The sequence below is a fragment of the Geotrypetes seraphini genome, chromosome 4 (genome assembly GCF_902459505.1).
Source record: "Geotrypetes seraphini chromosome 4, aGeoSer1.1, whole genome shotgun sequence".
NCBI classification, from domain to species: Eukaryota; Metazoa; Chordata; class Amphibia; order Gymnophiona; family Dermophiidae; genus Geotrypetes; species Geotrypetes seraphini.
The window spans coordinates 194,718,899-194,736,454 of record NC_047087.1 but is presented as its reverse complement, the minus strand read 5'-3'; positions in this window follow the sequence as shown (position 1 = coordinate 194,736,454).

The following is a 17,556-nucleotide window of genomic DNA, read 5'->3' as shown; positions in this document are numbered from 1 at the left end:
GAGAAAGAAGCAAACAGATATATGCTGCAGAAAAATAAAGCTTTCCAAAGACAAAATGAATCTTCTCCAGAAACATCTAGACAGAATCTAGACCTTAGGAGAGCTTGTAAGCAAGTTAGGGCTCGATTCATGAACCTGCCCGATCGGGCCCGATTCGAGCAGGTCCGATGAATTCAGGAAACAAAAATATGCATATGAGGGTGATCGGAGGAACTTTCCTTAGCTTGCGTCCAATGCTTCCACTCTCACTTCTGGAACAAACGGCTCACAAATAACCATTGCTTCCAAACCTTCTAGCTCCCTCTCAACTGTAGTGGAAGGCACCTCTGAAGCACCCAACATTTCTCAGTCTCTCTTCTCATCAGGGTTCAGCTGGTGAGACAAGCACTGCTTTCTCCGAGGCTCTTCCCCTGTAGCTCTCACTCGCCTCCCTTTAACTTGATCCAAGCCACACCTCCCCAACCTGGAGAGGGGGAAGGGAGAAAGCTCTGTAGCTGTGAGTGCTCTAACGTCAGCTTCCTGCTGACATTAAAGGGACATGCAGTCTTTTAGATTCCAATGTTTTGGCTGGACTGCAAACAGGCTTAGAATACTGTGCTACAGCTTGTCTGTGTTTTAACTGGCGCTAAAAAAACTTTTACGCAGTTTTGTAAAGGCGGAGGATGGTTAATGAAGCAAAGGGCTCAGCGAAAGGAAATCTTGCCTTGCCAATTTGCTATATTATTTTGAAGGTATGAATACACACATGGATAAAGGTGAGCCAACTGATGTATTGTATCTAGATTTTTAGAAAGCTATTTGAATAAGATCCTCATGAGAGATTTCTGAGAAAATTAATAAGCCATGGGAAAGGAGGGGGAGGCAATATTCTGTTCTAGTTTAGGAATTGGTTAAAAGATAGAAAACAGAGTAGGGATAAATGGTCAATTCTCTGAATAAAGGAAGGTGAGTAGTAGAGTGTTGCAGAAATCTGTACTGTGAAGCTGCTTTTTTTAACATATTTATAAATGATATGGAAATGGGAAAGACAAGTGTAGTGATCAAATTTGCAGATGACACAAATCTATTTGAAGTTAAATTGCATGCACACTGTGTGAAATTGAAGTAACACTTCTTAAGCTGTAGAAAATATTGTAATAAACTGCTTTTAAACAAATAAAGAATGCTTACTTTCTAATTTGCAGAAAGTTTGCCCCAATCAAAATGCAAGCTCTGGTTAAATAGTGTGTCACTGTCAAAGGTTACACTACAATTATCTAACAGTTATTGCTAGAGGGAAAATGATAAAACAAAGAAACGTTTCACAAAGTCTATATGGCAGAAGGAATTTTAATCATAGGTATATAGAAAGAGGGGCATAATCAAAAGATACATCAAAGTCTGATTTGGATGAAGGGTGCTAGTTGCCCAAAGTCGGCAGCAGCAAAATGTCCGTTCTCAAAAAGTACGTCCAAAATATTTTTTCGAAAATCATCTATCTGTACATTCAGATGTTTAATCATCCAGACCGCCGCTACATCTATCTTTATGACACATTTTCAACCAAAAATTTGTCCAAGACCCAAATGCTCAGAACAATACCTTTTGGATGTGGGAGGGGCCAGCATTGTGATGGACTGGCCACCCAGACATGGCAACAGAGCAGAGGGGTACCTTACAGGGCACTGCTGTGAACTTCACAAATAGGATGCCACATAAACATCTTACCAGAACTCCCTTATAGGTTATGGTGAGCCCCCCCAAACCCACTATACCCACTTGTCTACAACCCCAATAGCACTTATGGCTGCATGTGCCACCTATATGGCAGTACAGTAGGGTTTTGGGGGGCTCACATTTTCCACCATGAATGTAGTGTTTAGAGTGGCTTATGGGCCTGATTCTTCCTCTCTATGGTTCACTAGCCCACCCCCCAGACTATTTAACCCACCTCTGTGCAGCTCTACTAGGCTTTCCTATACTAGGTGTTGATGTTCTGGACTTTGTGGGGTGCAACAGGGTCAGTGAACATGGGGGGAGTGTGTGAGAGTCTTTACTTTGTCTTTGCATTGGTTATCTGGTCACTTTGGATACCCTTTTGGCACTTATGCTTGCTTTTACATCGTCTAACTCACAATGTATATTTCACCTATGAAGTCTCATCAAACTTTCAATTATCCCTGCAGGACAACTAAATCTGGGTCGGCCCACATCCCGCACTCACCACTCCTCCAGAAACACCCCTTTCTGCTCTGGGCATACAGCAGGATTCAGAGGCCTAAAAAGTCCCTGGATACGTCCAAAAAGCCATTTCAATTATCGACACTTTTAGGACAGCCAAATGCCAACTTGGGTGGGTTTTTAGATGTGTTTAAGCTTTGATTATGAACCCCAAAGTGTTTAATGTGCAAACAATGCGCCCCTGCCAAATTGTGTGCCCGTGCTAACTAGCACTTCACAGTCACTCTGCCAGTTATCAAACTGTTCTCATTACCACAAAAAAGGATATAAATAGGTGCCATCAACTCATGCTCGAGTCCTAGTGGCTTGATGAATTACCGATCTAAAAAGAGATCGGTTTTGCGCTAGTCCGGTAAGGTCCTCCCCCATCATCCCCATGGTTGTTTTCAACATGTCCAGCCATCTGATTGCAGGTCACCCTCTTTGTCTGGTTCTTTCGATCTTCTCAAACATAATGCCCTTCTCCAGTGAGCTTTCTCTTCTGATAGTGTGACCAAAATAAGACAGTCGTAACTTCGTCATTTGGGCTTCGAGTGACATAGCCGGTTTGATCTTTTTCAGAACCGATTTGTTAATTCTTCTGGCAGATATAAATACTACTGCAATACGTTGATTCACTGCACATAAATCATTTAGGGGGCCATTTACTAAGATGTGCTAATAATTATCATGCATTAAATGCTGCACAACTCATTCTATACTTTTGGACTGCATGGCACTTAATGCACACTAATTCACGGAGACTATGATCATCCACAGCTCATCAACTTACACTACAATCAGTTCATCTGGCAAGACTAACATCTCCTAGGCATTCTGTGTTTTTTTACTTTTGTACCCACCTTATGGATTTCTCTACCAACATAAGTCCATTGTGAACTTTTGTACCCTTTTCCTTCCTATACTTTTTGAAAATGGAATTCCTTTCTGAATTTTAATTTTGTACACCGCCTTGATGGTAAAGCGAAGGGCCGTCTATAAATTTTAATAAACAAACATTAGTGTGTGTTAAATCCATTAGCGAACCTTAGTAAAAGGGGCCCCTTAGGAAAAATTGCAGAAGACATTTTAACAAATTGATTTTAAAGAAAGCGTGAATATGAAAAGTGCTTTTTTGAAAAAGGTGTCCCTGCAAAATAGTGCATACCTACCAAAGGATACACTGTATCAGTTTTCATTACCAAAGGGAGCAAAATGGGGAGTAGCCACCTAATAGGGATTTTTTTTCAGTTCCAATGAATGAGCTCATCACTGAATAAGAACATTATACCCTAATATTCCCCATGATTTTTCCTTTACCCTTTCTTTTCCTTCCCTTGGCTTTATTGTAATCTTTCCTTATTGTTCTTTTCCTCGTGTTTCAGTGATGTCTGTAGTGTCATTGTTAGTCTATTAGTTTTTATCCCCTCCTTCATTTTTATTATATTGTAAACCGCTTAGATTTTAACCTTGGGTTTTTTTTATTTGTGGTGTATCAAATAAACTGAACTTGAACTTGCAGTGCTCTGACATCCTGGAGAGCCAGGTTCAATTCCTACCACAGACCCTGTGACCCTGGCAAGCCACACAACCCTCCATTGTCCCACATAGAAAACCTAGATTGTGAGCCCAAGGACAAAGTACCTACATATAACATGTACAATATTGCATACATCCCGAGTGAATTCTTTTCAAAAGGCAAGACTAATAACAGTACGAGTAGACTTGATTAATAGTACAGTGTTCCCCCCCGAATTTGCAGTTTGCGGACTCACTCATTCACGTTCTGCTCTGACCGCCTCTTCCTGTAGTAAATTCAGGCTACACCAATCAGGAGCTGCATGTCAAACCGCATTCTCTGTGTTTCAAAATTCGCGGGAGTTCCTGGAACGGAAACCCCGTGAATTTCGGAAGAGAACTGTAGTTGTGAAATGGCTAACTAATTGTTACAGGACTTTCTTTCTCATCAAATGAAAGAAACTGCAAAAGACATTAGAGAGAGCGATTCTAAAAGTGGGAGTTATGGCAGCAGCCCAGAGGGGAGGAAAGAGCGCCGGCAGCTTGTTCTCTGCTCCTCCAACTCTCCAAAACTAACCAAAGAAAGAAAAAAAAAATTAAAAGAAACCGCTTCCTGAAACGGTTATGAGAACCCGACAGAGCTCTTTGGTCCCAACCAGCAACACCGCGCGAGATGAGGGAGAGCAGGGCACATGCGCGCACGGCTGCCACGGCCAGTAGCGACTCTTTGCGCACTCTCCCAGTACACACTGAGGCGCGCACGTGCCCGACCAGAGAAAAGAGGGTAGAAGGGAAGGCGAGAGAAGGCTGGCAAGGACCAGGTCATGCTATCTTTACCCAGGTTGAGGGAGATCCTGGTCTCGGCAAGGTATGGGGTGTCACTTTCGATCGAACTCTCCTGATGGGCCGGCGGTCTGTCTCCTCCGCTGAAGATGTCGCCATTAATGGATAAGCACATGTTAAGGATCGGAAAGGATTTGCAGAGGGGAGCCAGGAAGCTACGTTCGGATTCCAAAGCAGCATTCGGATTCCGGGGCAAAAATGAAGAAAAAAAAAGTTTGGATTCCAAGTTGCTCGAGTTCTGGGGCGTTCGGATTCCGAGGTACCACTGTACAGTGCTCACACCCTTCAACTCCAGAACACCAGATGACGATCCTACTCCCATTTCATACCAACCTACTGGAATCAACTGCCCCTCCAGATCAGATCCCTCGAAGGGCTTCTGAACTTTAAGAAAGCAATAAAAACCTACCTTTTCACCTAACCCCTTAGCCTAATGCTCGAATGGTTAAAAAAGAAAGGTATACTAATCTAATCTTCCATTCGTGCATCACACATACCTATACAGGCTCAAGGCAAATCAAGGAGGGGACACAGAAGTAGGAGGAGTTTTACAGAAACTAAGACTGTTAATTGTCAAAAGAGGTGGGTCTTCAGGTTAGGATGAACACATTGTATAATAAGTATAGCAAATTGTAACCAATTCGACTATATATTATATATGCTAACCTGTAACCCATTCTGAGCTCATTGAGGAGAATGGGATATAAAATGAATTAAATAAATAAATTATGGGCTTGCATTTAACCAGCCATGGAGGCCTAAGTTGGTAGGAACATAAGAATAGCTTTACTAGATCAGACCAACAGTCCATCTAGCCCTCATGGAGACCAATCCAAGTTACAAGTACCTGGCAAAAACCCAAATAGTAGCAGCATTCCATGCCACCGATCCAAGGCAAGCAGTGGCTTCTCCTGTATAACTTGTGTTGTTACTTGTGTAAGTGGAAGCCCTGGCTATGTCCCATTCTCCTTCCCTGTGTACTCCTCTATGTCCCTGTATACTCCTCCTTCCAAATTGTGCTAAGTAAGTTATGTGTGGATTTGCAGAATAACGCTTAGGCAGCATGCTGACACACATACATGTTAGCACCCAGTTTATAGAAATGCCCTCTAAGCAGGGCTGGATTAATGGATAGGCCCAGGAGGCACGTGCCTAGGGCCTGAAATTATGAGGGGGGCCCACTCACCATCACCTTCCAAATTTTTTTTTTTTTAATGGCCATGACAGCAAGATCGGGGCCCCCTCTGATGACAGCAAGATCAAGCCCCCCCTGATGACAGCAAGATCAAGCCCCCCCCCCCTGATGACAGCAAGATCTGGCCCCCCTCCCCCCTGATGACAGCAAGATCGGGCCTGATAACAGCAAGGTGGGGCCTGAGGCGCCTGGGCCAACTGGAATAGGCCCAGTAGCCTTAGGCCCCTCCTGTACCTACTCCACCCAATGTATGAAAAGAGTTACTGGCAGGGAGAGACAATTTTGCCGTGAAGGATAGGACGAAGCAAAATGGAGCTGTAAGGAGAAGGGACTGTGGAAGGTGGATAAGTATTAACTATTCATAGGCACTTTCCCCTTTTAAAATTTGATATTACCTTGCGTAAAGATGGCACTTTTTAATAATTATTTGCTGTTACTTGCTATGTTATATTTGATTTGCTATAAAAGTTGGTGTATAGACGTGCTGTACTCCAAACCTATTCCTGTTCACTATTCTTGGCATTATTCCACTAAATTTGTAGGAGAGCCTGACTCTCGGCAGTTCTTGTATGATTGTCTGGATTCAGGCCCTTTGCAAATACTAGTAGTGACCTCTTCTCAAAGTTCTAGTTAATCCTATGGTAAAAACAACGTGTTTTAAAAAATCTTGGATTTTATAATTTACCCAATACCTTAAATTTTGATAATTTACAAGGTTTTTACTTAAATATTCGGTCAATTAGAAACAAAACACAATTATTGAAAGATTGGTTGGATGAGACCAACCCTGATTTTGTATTTTTGACTGAAACTTGGATGGTTTCAGATAATGATCCCATCGTAAATGACTGTCTTCCTCAAGGCTTCAAAATTCTGATTTTATCCAGAAGTTGGAAAACGGGGAGCTGGGTGAGCCATCATCTTAAAGGATTCCTTTGATTTTAGGATGTTAGACTCAAAATCTACTGAGGATTTTGAAATTCTAACTTGTAGGATTTTAAATAGTAACTTTATTTTATATTCCCCCCCAAGAAATGGAACAATGTGAAGGAAGAATTCTATGAATTCCTCCTCACTAACACAATGGTGGGGTCTTATAACTTTCTGATGGGCGATATTAACATTTACCTAGAACAAAATAAAAATGCAGATACAACTGATTTCTATTCCTTTTTAACCTCTTTGGGTTTTTTCAAACCTAAGCCAGTAAAAATGCACCAAAAAGGTTACCAGTTAGATTTAATTACCTTTTCCTTCAAAGAGCTGTTGAGTCCCAAAATTTACTTTAAGCAGGCAGATTGGAAAGATTCTATCTGGTCATATCATTATATCTGTAATTTTACACTAGGTTGGCAGGAGACATTATCTCAACCTAACTTTTTTAAATGAAAGGAAAGAAAAGATTGTGACCAACAGAGGGTTTGTGAACCCAGTTGAATTTTGGGCCCATTATGATCTAAGTAACTGTCAAATTGGATTCTGAGGCACATTTTCCAATAATGTGGGAAACTTTTAGTAAACAGATTTTAAATGAAATAGCCCCATTAAAGACACGCAAAAGAAAACAAAGGCCCTCAAATGATTGGTATGATGCTGAATTATTGGCTTTTAAACAGAAATTAAGAAAACTGGAAAAGATTTGGTTAAAATCTGGAAATGAAGACGAGGTAAATTATAGACGTAACTTAAGAATTATAGTGGGAGGGGCCTTAGGCACCTGGACCAATCAGGCCCTAGGATCCTGTGGGTTGGGCAGGGGAGGGGCAGGGCAGGCTCGCCTCATTTGGATGGAGGTGGGCCTGCTGGCCGGACATGCGAGGAGCTATCTGGTCCAACTTGCAGGTAAGCCCAAGGGGGGGTTCGTTGGGGGGGGTCTGACAGGAGGGGTTGGGCACCCTCCTGCCGGTGATCTTAGGGGGGGCCATTGGGGGGCCATCAGGAGGGGTTGGGTAACCTCCTGCAACAATCTTCAGGAGGGCCGTTGGGGGTCAGGCAGGAGGGGTTGGGTACCCTCCTGCCACAATCATCGGGGGACAGCAGTGGCGTACCAAGGGGGGGCGGGGGGGTGGTCCGCCCCAGGTGCAAGGCCCGAGGGGGTGTTCAGCTGGCCACTTACCGGGAAATAGGCTGCCACCGGGGAAAGGCTGCCATTGCCCTCATCAGAAAGAAGCCGGCGCCAAATTCTCCCTCCCTGCTGCTTCTCTTCCCCGAGCCGAGCAACTCTAGCCGTCCGACGTCAATTCTGACGTCGGAGAGGACGTTCTGGGCCAGTCAATCGCTACCTGGCTGGCCCGGAACGTCCTCTCTGATGTTAAAATTGATGTCGGGCAGCCAGAGTTGGTCGGCCCGCGGGAAAAGAAGGAGGGCGAATTTGGCGCCGGCCTGTTTCCGATGGCCAGTGGCAGCCTTTCCCCGGCAGTGGTGGCAGCATGGTGGTGGTAGCGGCGGTGGCATGGGGGAGGGAAGGGAGAAAGAAAGAAAGGGGGGGAGCCAGGGAGCCAGAAAGAAAGCAAGGGGGGACAGGGATCCAGAAAGAAAGAAAGGGGGGGGACAGGGATCCAGAAAGAAAGAAAGGGGGTAGGGTGAAAGAAAGAAAAAAAATGGGGCATGGGGAAAGAGAGAAAAAGATAGACATAGAGAAAGAAAGGGGGCATGGAGAGAGAAAGAAAGAAGGGGGCAGGGTGAAACAAAGAAAAAGTTGGGGGAGGGAATGAAGTCTGGAGGAGAGGAAGCATACAGGAGGCTGAAAGAAGGGAAGAAATATTGGATGCACAGTCAGAAGAATAAAGTGCAACCAGAGACTGATGAAATTACCAAACAAAGGTAGGAAAAATGATTTTATTTTCAATTTAGTGATCAAAATGTGTCCGTTTTGAGAATTTATATATGCTGTCTATATTTTGCACTATGGGCCCCTTTTACTAAACTGCAATAGCAGATTTTAGCGCAGGGAGCGTCGAGAGCAGCGTGGGGCATTCAGCACAGCTCCCTGCGCTAAAAAACGCTATCGCGGTTTAATAAAAAGGGAGGGGGTATATTTGTCTATTTTTGTATAGTTGTTAATGAGGTGACATTGCATAAAGTCATCTGCCTTGACCTCTTTGAAAACCCGTGGAATATAAATGATAATTAACATTTTCTCTGCGTACAATGCGCTTTGTGTTTTTAAAATTTTATTGTTGGTAGATCATTTTGACTTGGCCACGAAGGTAATGGGGAGGGAGGGAGGGGAGATGCTGAAAGACATCTAGTAATCCTTGCAGGCTTGACTGCAGGGAATTATTTTTGTAAAATCATGTTTTGTTATGTGACTGGCATTATTTAGACTTTAATTTCTATGAATAAATAGAATGAAAATGATATAAAATTACTTGCTTGTTTTTATGTGCGTGCGCTGAAGGAAAGTGGAGAGAGAGTGGGCTGAGGGCGCTGAAGGGAAATGGGGAAAAGAGAGTGGGGAGAAGACGCTGATTTATAAATTGACAATTGTACAGAATATTGTTTCTTTTTATACTTTAATATAATAAGTTCAATATAAAACAATTCAAGGTTTGTGTGGATGGAATCAGGTGGTTTGTGGGGATGAGGACCGAGCTTACGGGGATTAGTCCAATAAAATGGTATTTTCATATTTCTCATTATTTGTTTTATTTTTATTTGTTAATTTGTAAAGTGGTGATTGTTATGTATCAGTTTTTCAAATTTACATCTACTGTCTTTATATTTTGCACAGTATTAGAGGACATGTATTACTGTTTTTGTGGTGTTGTGGTGTTGCATTGTATGCAGAGTCTGGTTTCTTGGCAGTTCAGTTTAACTTTTGTCTACATATTTCTATTTTTAGTTTGTGATTATTCCATATTGGGCAAAGGTGTATCTGTCTGTGTGTATGAAAGGGACATGGCTTTCTGATAGCATCGACTGTACTGGATCAATTAACTGTGCAGGATCTGGTTTGTTTAGTTTTACAATGTATGTGTTGGTGTTCTAGTGCTCACTGCAGTGTTTAAGATGCTGCCTTTTCCTAGGTACACTCTTGTTGTGCGATATGTAGATTGTTACTAAAAATCATATTTTTCATATAGATGGGGGGGGTCAAAAAATGATGGGCCCCGGGTGTCACATATGCTAGGTACGCCACTGGGGGACAGGTTCTGTCGGCAGGAAGGGTTGAGCACCTTCCTGCTGGTGATTGGCAAGGGGGGCAGGTTCTGTCGGCAGGAGGGGTTGGGCACCCTCCTGCCATGATCGCTGGGGGGAGGGGAGACTTGGGGCCGTAGGTGCGGCCGCTATACTAATCACAGCAGGGAGATCCTTGCCACGATTAGGTATAGCAGCCACGTCTACTTACTACGTAGGCCAGCATTTTGTTAGCCTACATTATAAGCGTCTCCTGTTCTGCTAGGGAGATGTGTAGGACCGTCTAGGTTCGCTTAAGGCTACCGCCTAGCCTTAGGCAAGCTTAGGTGGGCTTGCAGGCCTCTCTAGGCTCCCTGGAGGCGCCTTCAATATAGGAGGCCTGCCTAGAGAGCTTTTTTTTTTTTTTTAGAAAAATGCTTTCCGATTGGCTGATTAGACAGCTGCCTACAATCGGGAGCACTTTGCAGAATCAGGGCCAAAATGTTTAAAAGGTGGTTGGGAGTGGGGATGGTGGTGTTGAGAGATGCTGAAGGAAAGGCAGGCTGGCTAATCTACTGAAGAGGGCTTTAAACTAGAAGTGATGGGGCAGGGTGATCAAAGCCCCCAGGTGAGTATAAGCCCTCAGGTAAGTAAATCACTGAATACCTCTACACCAGTGGTCTCAAACTCAAACCATTTACAGGGCCACATTTTGGATTTGTAGGTACTTGGAGGGCCTCAGAAAGGATAGTTAATGTCTTATTAAAGAAATGACAATTTTGCATGAGGTAAAACTCTTTATAGTTTATAAATCTTTCCTTTTGGCTAAGTCTCAATAATAATATTGTAATTTATAGCTAAAGAGACATAAGATCAAGAAACTGTTTTATGGGAAAAGGGGGCAATATATACTAATGCTTGAAGTGTGGGGAAACAAGATTCTGGATCTAGAAGCAGTGATGGAAGAAGATGAGTTGGATATAGTGACGATCACTGAGACGTGGTTCAAAGTAAGGAAATAAGAAAAGGACGTACTCATATATGTTCATCAAAGCAAGACAAACCAGTGATCCTTAATGCAGCAGAATTCTGATTGCAATTGGGTTGTTTAAATTACAAAAGTGAGTAATATTATCCATATAGATTGTAAGCTCGTCTGAGCAGGGAATGTCTATTAAATGTCAAAATGTACAGCGCTGCGTATGCCTTTCAGTGCTATATAAGTGATAAATAGTAGTAGTAGTAGTAGTATACTTGTGAGCTGGGTTAGAGGTAAGACAAGGGCAGGCCAAAAAGTTGTCCAGATCGCAGTGAAATTTGTTAACCTGATAATTTATCTGTTTAATGTAGACTTGCCAGAGAGCAGTCCTAAACTAACAGAGTGCAGGCACGGTCACCAACCAATGCATATATTCAGCACTGCTACCTATACAGACAATAGTGTTGAATATATGGCACCAGCATAAGGCATTTAACTTAACTTGGTGACTGTGTTGGCTGAACTTTGACCTCTAAATGGTCATGTTATTTGACAACCACCAGATGGCATCACATTCCTTTATTTTCTAGACCCTTCAGGGCCAGATCATTTGCTTTATAAAACTGGTTAATTCCCAAATAAAAAAGCAAACAGAGAGGAAATGCAAAGACCTCCTATGATTGCTTTCTATTTTTTAGCATAAGCAAGGCGGTTGAAGATCTGTAAACAGAGTCTACAGTACACTTGCTTCACTTAACTGTGGTTGCTCTCACCCAGAAAAAGGGGCTGACTCGGGAAATCCTGGATCTATGAAGCCCAGCTGAAAGGATTGCAATCAGCATATGAAGCATGGCTCCTGGAACTCTGTACAGCAACCCTCTGTGCCTATGCGTATGTATGTCTGAGAGAATAAAGGAGAAAAGTAGTTTGAACAGAACATTTGAAGCCTCTTTTACAAAGATTTGATAAGAAATGGGTTTAGTGCAGTGGTCTCAAACTTAACCCCTTTGCAGGGCCACATTTTGGTTTTGTAGGTACTTGGAGAGCCTCAGAAAAAAAAAAAATAGTTAATGTCTTATTAAAGAAATAACAATTTTACACGAGGTAAAACTCTTTATAGTTTATAAATCTTTCCTTTTGGCTAAGTCTTAATAATAATACTGTCATTTATAGCTAAAGAGACATATGATCAAGAAACTGTTTTATTTTACTTTTGTGATTATGAGAAACATACCGAGGGCCTCAAAAAAGTACTTGGCGGGCTGCGAGTTTGAGACCACTGAGTTAAGGGGAACGGTTAATCTGCTGGCTGGGTTGGAAGGCAGAAGGGAGAACAGGACAATCAAGCCATTGTGGCATCACTGATGAGGTTGGCTCTTATTGGTGGAATGAGGCATTATGACATCACAATCTTGGCTCTGCTTCCCAAAGACAAACAGGATGTCATGGATACAGTTAAGGCAGTGGTCTCAAACTCAAACCCTTTGCAGGGCCACATTTTGGATTTGTGGGTACTTGGAGGGCCTCAGAAAAAAATAGTTAAAGTCTTATTAAAGAAATGACAGTTTTGCATGCGGTAAAACTCTTTATGGTTTATAAATCTTTCCTTTTGGCTAAGTCTTAATAATAATATTGTAATTTATAGCTAAAAAGACATATGATCAAGAAACTGTTTTATTTTGCTTTTCTGATTATGATAAACATACCGAGGGTCTCAAAATAGGACCTGGCAGGCCGCATGTGGCCCCCTGGGCCGCGAGTTTGAGACCACTGGTTTAGTGCATTTTGACATGCGACTTTCTCACGCACTAAGGGGGTCTTTTACTAAGGCACGCTAGCTGATTCAGCACGCGCTAAATGCTAACACGTCCATAGAATATAATGGGTGCCTTTGCATTTAGCGTGTGCTAAATCAGCTAGCGCACCGTAGTAAAAGACCCCCTAAGTCCATTTCTAGTGCATCTCTAAAATAGAGCTTTTTTTCTTTTTTGTAAGTTCCGCACTCATTTTTCTATTAGCATGCGAGACTAAAAAAAAATATATATATATGAATACGGAGGCACTTACCACCTCCTATGGTGGAGATGCTAAGTGTTCTCATGCTGTAGTATTATCCAATTAGCACACCCAAATGCGGTTGAACTAGCTGGAGAACACAGCCACACCCATTGCACACCTCTTCCCAAAGAAACATTTTTAAAAACCCTAAATATTGCACGGTGACAGGTAAATCTCTGCAAATTGATTTAATGCATTTTGCAGTATGTGTTTTTTTTCCATGTTAAATGCGCATTAGTACACAATAAAAAGACCTCTATAATTTGTGGGGAGCCAGACTCTCCCACAAAAAGGCATTAGGCTTTCTTTTTTTTTTTTCTGGAGACTATTTATACTGAAGTCCCAATCCAATCTGGGCTATTTAAAAACCTTATGGGGCTTATAATTTAAAAAAAAAAAAAAAAACTGTCTAAAAAGTGGCCTAAATGGGTACTTGGACAATCAAAAAGCCTGATCATCCAAATACCCATAACTAAAGCTGATTTTAAACGTATCTAAAACCAGCATAGGCTTTCCCCTGCCTCTAAACGCATAGAGCGAAAAGGGGCGTTTGTAGAGGAAGGGAAAGGGCGGGAGGTGAGCCGACCTAGACATAGGCGTACAGCAGGTATAACCAAAACTTTAGGCAGGTTGTCTAGTTGGCACTTATACGTTTTGACTTAGACCAAGTCAAAACAGGTATAAGTGCCGAAAAAGAGGCCACTGAGCTGATGGCAGCTGCCGCAATCAGCTCAGCAGTAGAGAGTTGCGCGGGGACAGAAATCCCACCCATCCCCGCCAGGATCCTCTCCATCCTCACCCGTCCCCGCAAGGAATTACCTCCATCCCTGCCCGTCCCCATAAAAAGCAGCAATTACTTCTGACAAGATCATCAATTCCAGAGTTTCTTTTCTGTTTGTGTTGCTGTTTTCCTTGTGGAATCTCTTTGGTGGAACCCTTTTTTTTGTTTTCTGTTCAGGTAATTAACTTATAAACCCCCTCTTTTACTAAGGCTGACGTGTCCATTATATTATATGGACGAACCCTGCTTCCAAAGCCTTCCATCCCCATGGGAGTCCCGTTGGCTAAAGGGGGGTCCCCGTGGGAATCCTGTGGATTAGGGGGGGATTCCTGCAGGACCCCCGTGGGACCCGTGGGATTCCCGCGATCCCCGTTCCCGTGCAGACCTCTACTCAGCAGTCCGGCAACTTACCCACCCCCCACCGCAACCATCGTGGCAGGAGAGATGGCTCATCTCCCCTGCCGCAATAGCAATACAACCAAACACAGCACTTGGGATCGCTATCGCGGCAGAAAAGATGAGCCATCTCTCCTGCAGTGATCCACCCCTTCCCCCGACACAATCCGGGCAGGAGGGAGCCCAAGCCCTTTTGCCCCAGCTACTCCCCCCCCCCCCCGACAACAATCTGGGCAGGAGGGGGCCCAAGCCCTCCTGCCCCAGCGACCACTCCACCCCGCTGATCTGATCTGGGCAGGATGGAGCCCAACCCCTCCTGCCCAGGCGATCCCCCCTATCCCCCACCCCCACTAAGATATGGGCAGGAGGGATTCCAGCCCCCCAACCCCGATGCAGCCCCCCATGACCATCCCCGAACCCCCAATCGGCCCCACCCGCCGACTCCCGCAACCCCCCCGCCAACCCGACCCCCCGTACCTGAAAAAAAGTTGGATGAATGGATGGGTTCCAAGCCCGGCTGGCCAGCAGGCCTGCCATCCATCAAATGGTGGGCTTTAGGGCCCGATTGGCCCAGGTGCCTCAAACCCTACTCACAGATGGGGCCTGAGGCACCTGGGCCAACCAGAATTGGCCCAGTAGCCTTACACCCCTCCTGTGGGTGGGGTCTTAGGCACATGGGCCCAACCCCCACAGTCGGGTTTTTAGGATCATAAAACCTGATGAAAATAGCCAAGCAATGTAAGCAAATCAATCGCTTGGCTATTTTGCATGGGGTTTTACTAATTTGCATGGCCGGATTGGAAAATGGGCGATCAAGGGGGAAAACACACGGTGGGCCATTTTGTGAATCGGGTCAATTAGCAGCGATCGTAGCTAAAATTGTGAAAACAGGTTTAGCAATGATCACTACCCAAACTGACAAGATTAAGGAATGACCCCCACACACATACATACACACTCTTCTAGTGGTCACTACCTCCTCCCACCCCCCAAAAAATCTGAATGAAACAGTACATACCTATCTCTAGGAGGGTGAATAAGTTTCTTCATGTACCTTCTTCCAAGGTTAATACAGCATGTCCAGCCAAGATGATAAAGAAGCAAGACAGACATCATTACTATGCTTATAACTTGCTTCTACATACTTTTTCAAGCTGAACTCTGTAGCACAGCAAAATTCATAGTCTCTTTGTTTTAAAAGAACAGATTCATCAAAGTTCCTTACAGCTCAGCAAAGATGGATTCAGTAAAATGGTGTCAGGCCTAGCCAGGCCTTAAGCCTTTAAAAGGACAATGATAGAACACTCCTACAGCATAATCAACAAATGATTTGATGTGGTGTCAAATTTTGATCAAAGTACCTTTATATATGGAATTTAGTCAGATTTGGTTTTGATTTTATTTGATTCAGTTTTAGTTTGAATTAATTTATTTGATATGCACTTCGTCAGGTTGTGCAGTATTTTAGCATCAATCACCATCATAAACCCTGACCTAAGGCTAATTCCCTTGGCTCTTTCCTCCCTATCCACAGTGTGAGCAAGAGCTTACCTGAGTCGCATAGAAGGAACTGCTGCTGTGCACCATTGATATTGATCTCCTGGAACTCTTGGGGGACAAGAAGTTCATCAATGGTTTGAGGCAGCCTTGGCATGCTGATTGAATCGTTCTCTTCAATGAATCTTTTCTTGGTAGGAATGCTCCAACATTGGCATGGGACCCTGGCACAGCGAGGGTGAGCAGCACCCGGAGTGGTAGCGCCCTTCCCCCACCCTCTTCTCTGCCCCTCCTACGTGCGCCCCTTCCCTGTACCATTTTTTTTTTTTTTTTTACTTTGAACAGTTTTATTGATGACAACACAAAAATACAACTCAATACGGAATACAACAAACCAACTCAAATCATCCATTTTTCCATTATCCTGCTTGAATACCCTCTCCCCCTCACATAGCAATGAACAATAATACTGCAGGACAGAAAATATTTCAGCATGCTACTGGTCAATCATCAGCAGAGTCCAAAATGCCCACCCTCCCCCTTAGGGTGGTATCTTCTTATCAGCAAACAAAATAATCAATGACTATGCAAACAGTACATCCTAAAAGATCACTATCATATATAGCAGCTACACTGACTAACAAATCACGACTCTACTATATAAACATGACAAGATGATCATCATTTAGAGTAACCAGAACATTGATAACATCAACCATCCAAGCACCCTTCCCTGAGACTAGACCCCTATATGATTAAAGAATATAGTATTCCAAGGCACTGGGTTCTTATGAGCCCTGGAGAATAATACAGTCTGTCTCAAACCTCAAGAACTCTATGGTCTCCCACCCTCCCCATCCCTTCTGTAGCTGTGTGAGTCTTGGATATGGGATAAAGCCTAAAGAATTCTAAGAGGCGTAGGAATGTGGAGGGCTGTGAAACAAAGCAGAGTTCCCCAATTTATTTAAAAATTAGCTGCGTATCCTTGGGGATAAAGATTGAAGGTAAGACCCCCAGATCAAATAAAATTTCTTAGAGTTTTTAAACGTTAGTCTTAACTCCCAAAATTCAAGGAGCAATAATTCATGTAAATGATTTCTCCAATGCCAATATGAAGGAGGTGTGGCTCGAGTCCACTGTTGTAAGATACACTTTTTACCGAAGATACAGCCCTTTATAACCCAAAGTCTAGACCCCCTCCCCTGAATATGTAAAACATCCACTTGGCCCAAAAGGACCCCTTTCGGATGTAAAGGAATATTCTGTTGCAAAATAGCCCCCAAATAAGCCAATACTGCGGTCCAAAACTCGACTATCTGGGGGCAGCTCCACAAAGCATGCATAAAAGAATTAGATGCTCTCTGACAGCGGCCACAGATATCTGAAGGAATGCATCCCATCAGAAACAATTGATGTGGCGAGATATAGGCCCTATAGAGTTTATGAAACTAACACTCCCGTAGTTCCGCTGATGTCACCTATGTTGGAATACGCTGCAAAAGTCTCAGAAAGTCAGAGAGGGTCAACTCAATACCCAGATCAGTAGTCCACTTATGCACGATCCCAGCAAAATTTTTCAAAGGTAAGTGCAGCACTAACTTTTTATGCAAACCCGTTATAGATAAATTATCCTCCTCCACGGGAATTAATAAATCATCTAAGCATGTGACTACCACCACCGCCAGCGATGACAGTGGCAAAGACTGTATGTAATGCTTTAATTGTTGGTAAGTGAATAACTCTGACCAACTTGTTCCCAGACCCCCGAGGGAGCCCAGAGGGCACAACTTACTGTCCTCAGTGAGAACATGCTTGAGCAACTCTATGCCCATCAAGCCCCAATTGCGAAGTATCATGTTCTCCATCCCTTGCCAAAAATGACCCCATTTTGCCAGATCTTTCCACACTCTTTTCACTGTTTAAATTAACACTGAGGAACTAATATAGCTAGGAAGTGCCCTAGGCTTTGCA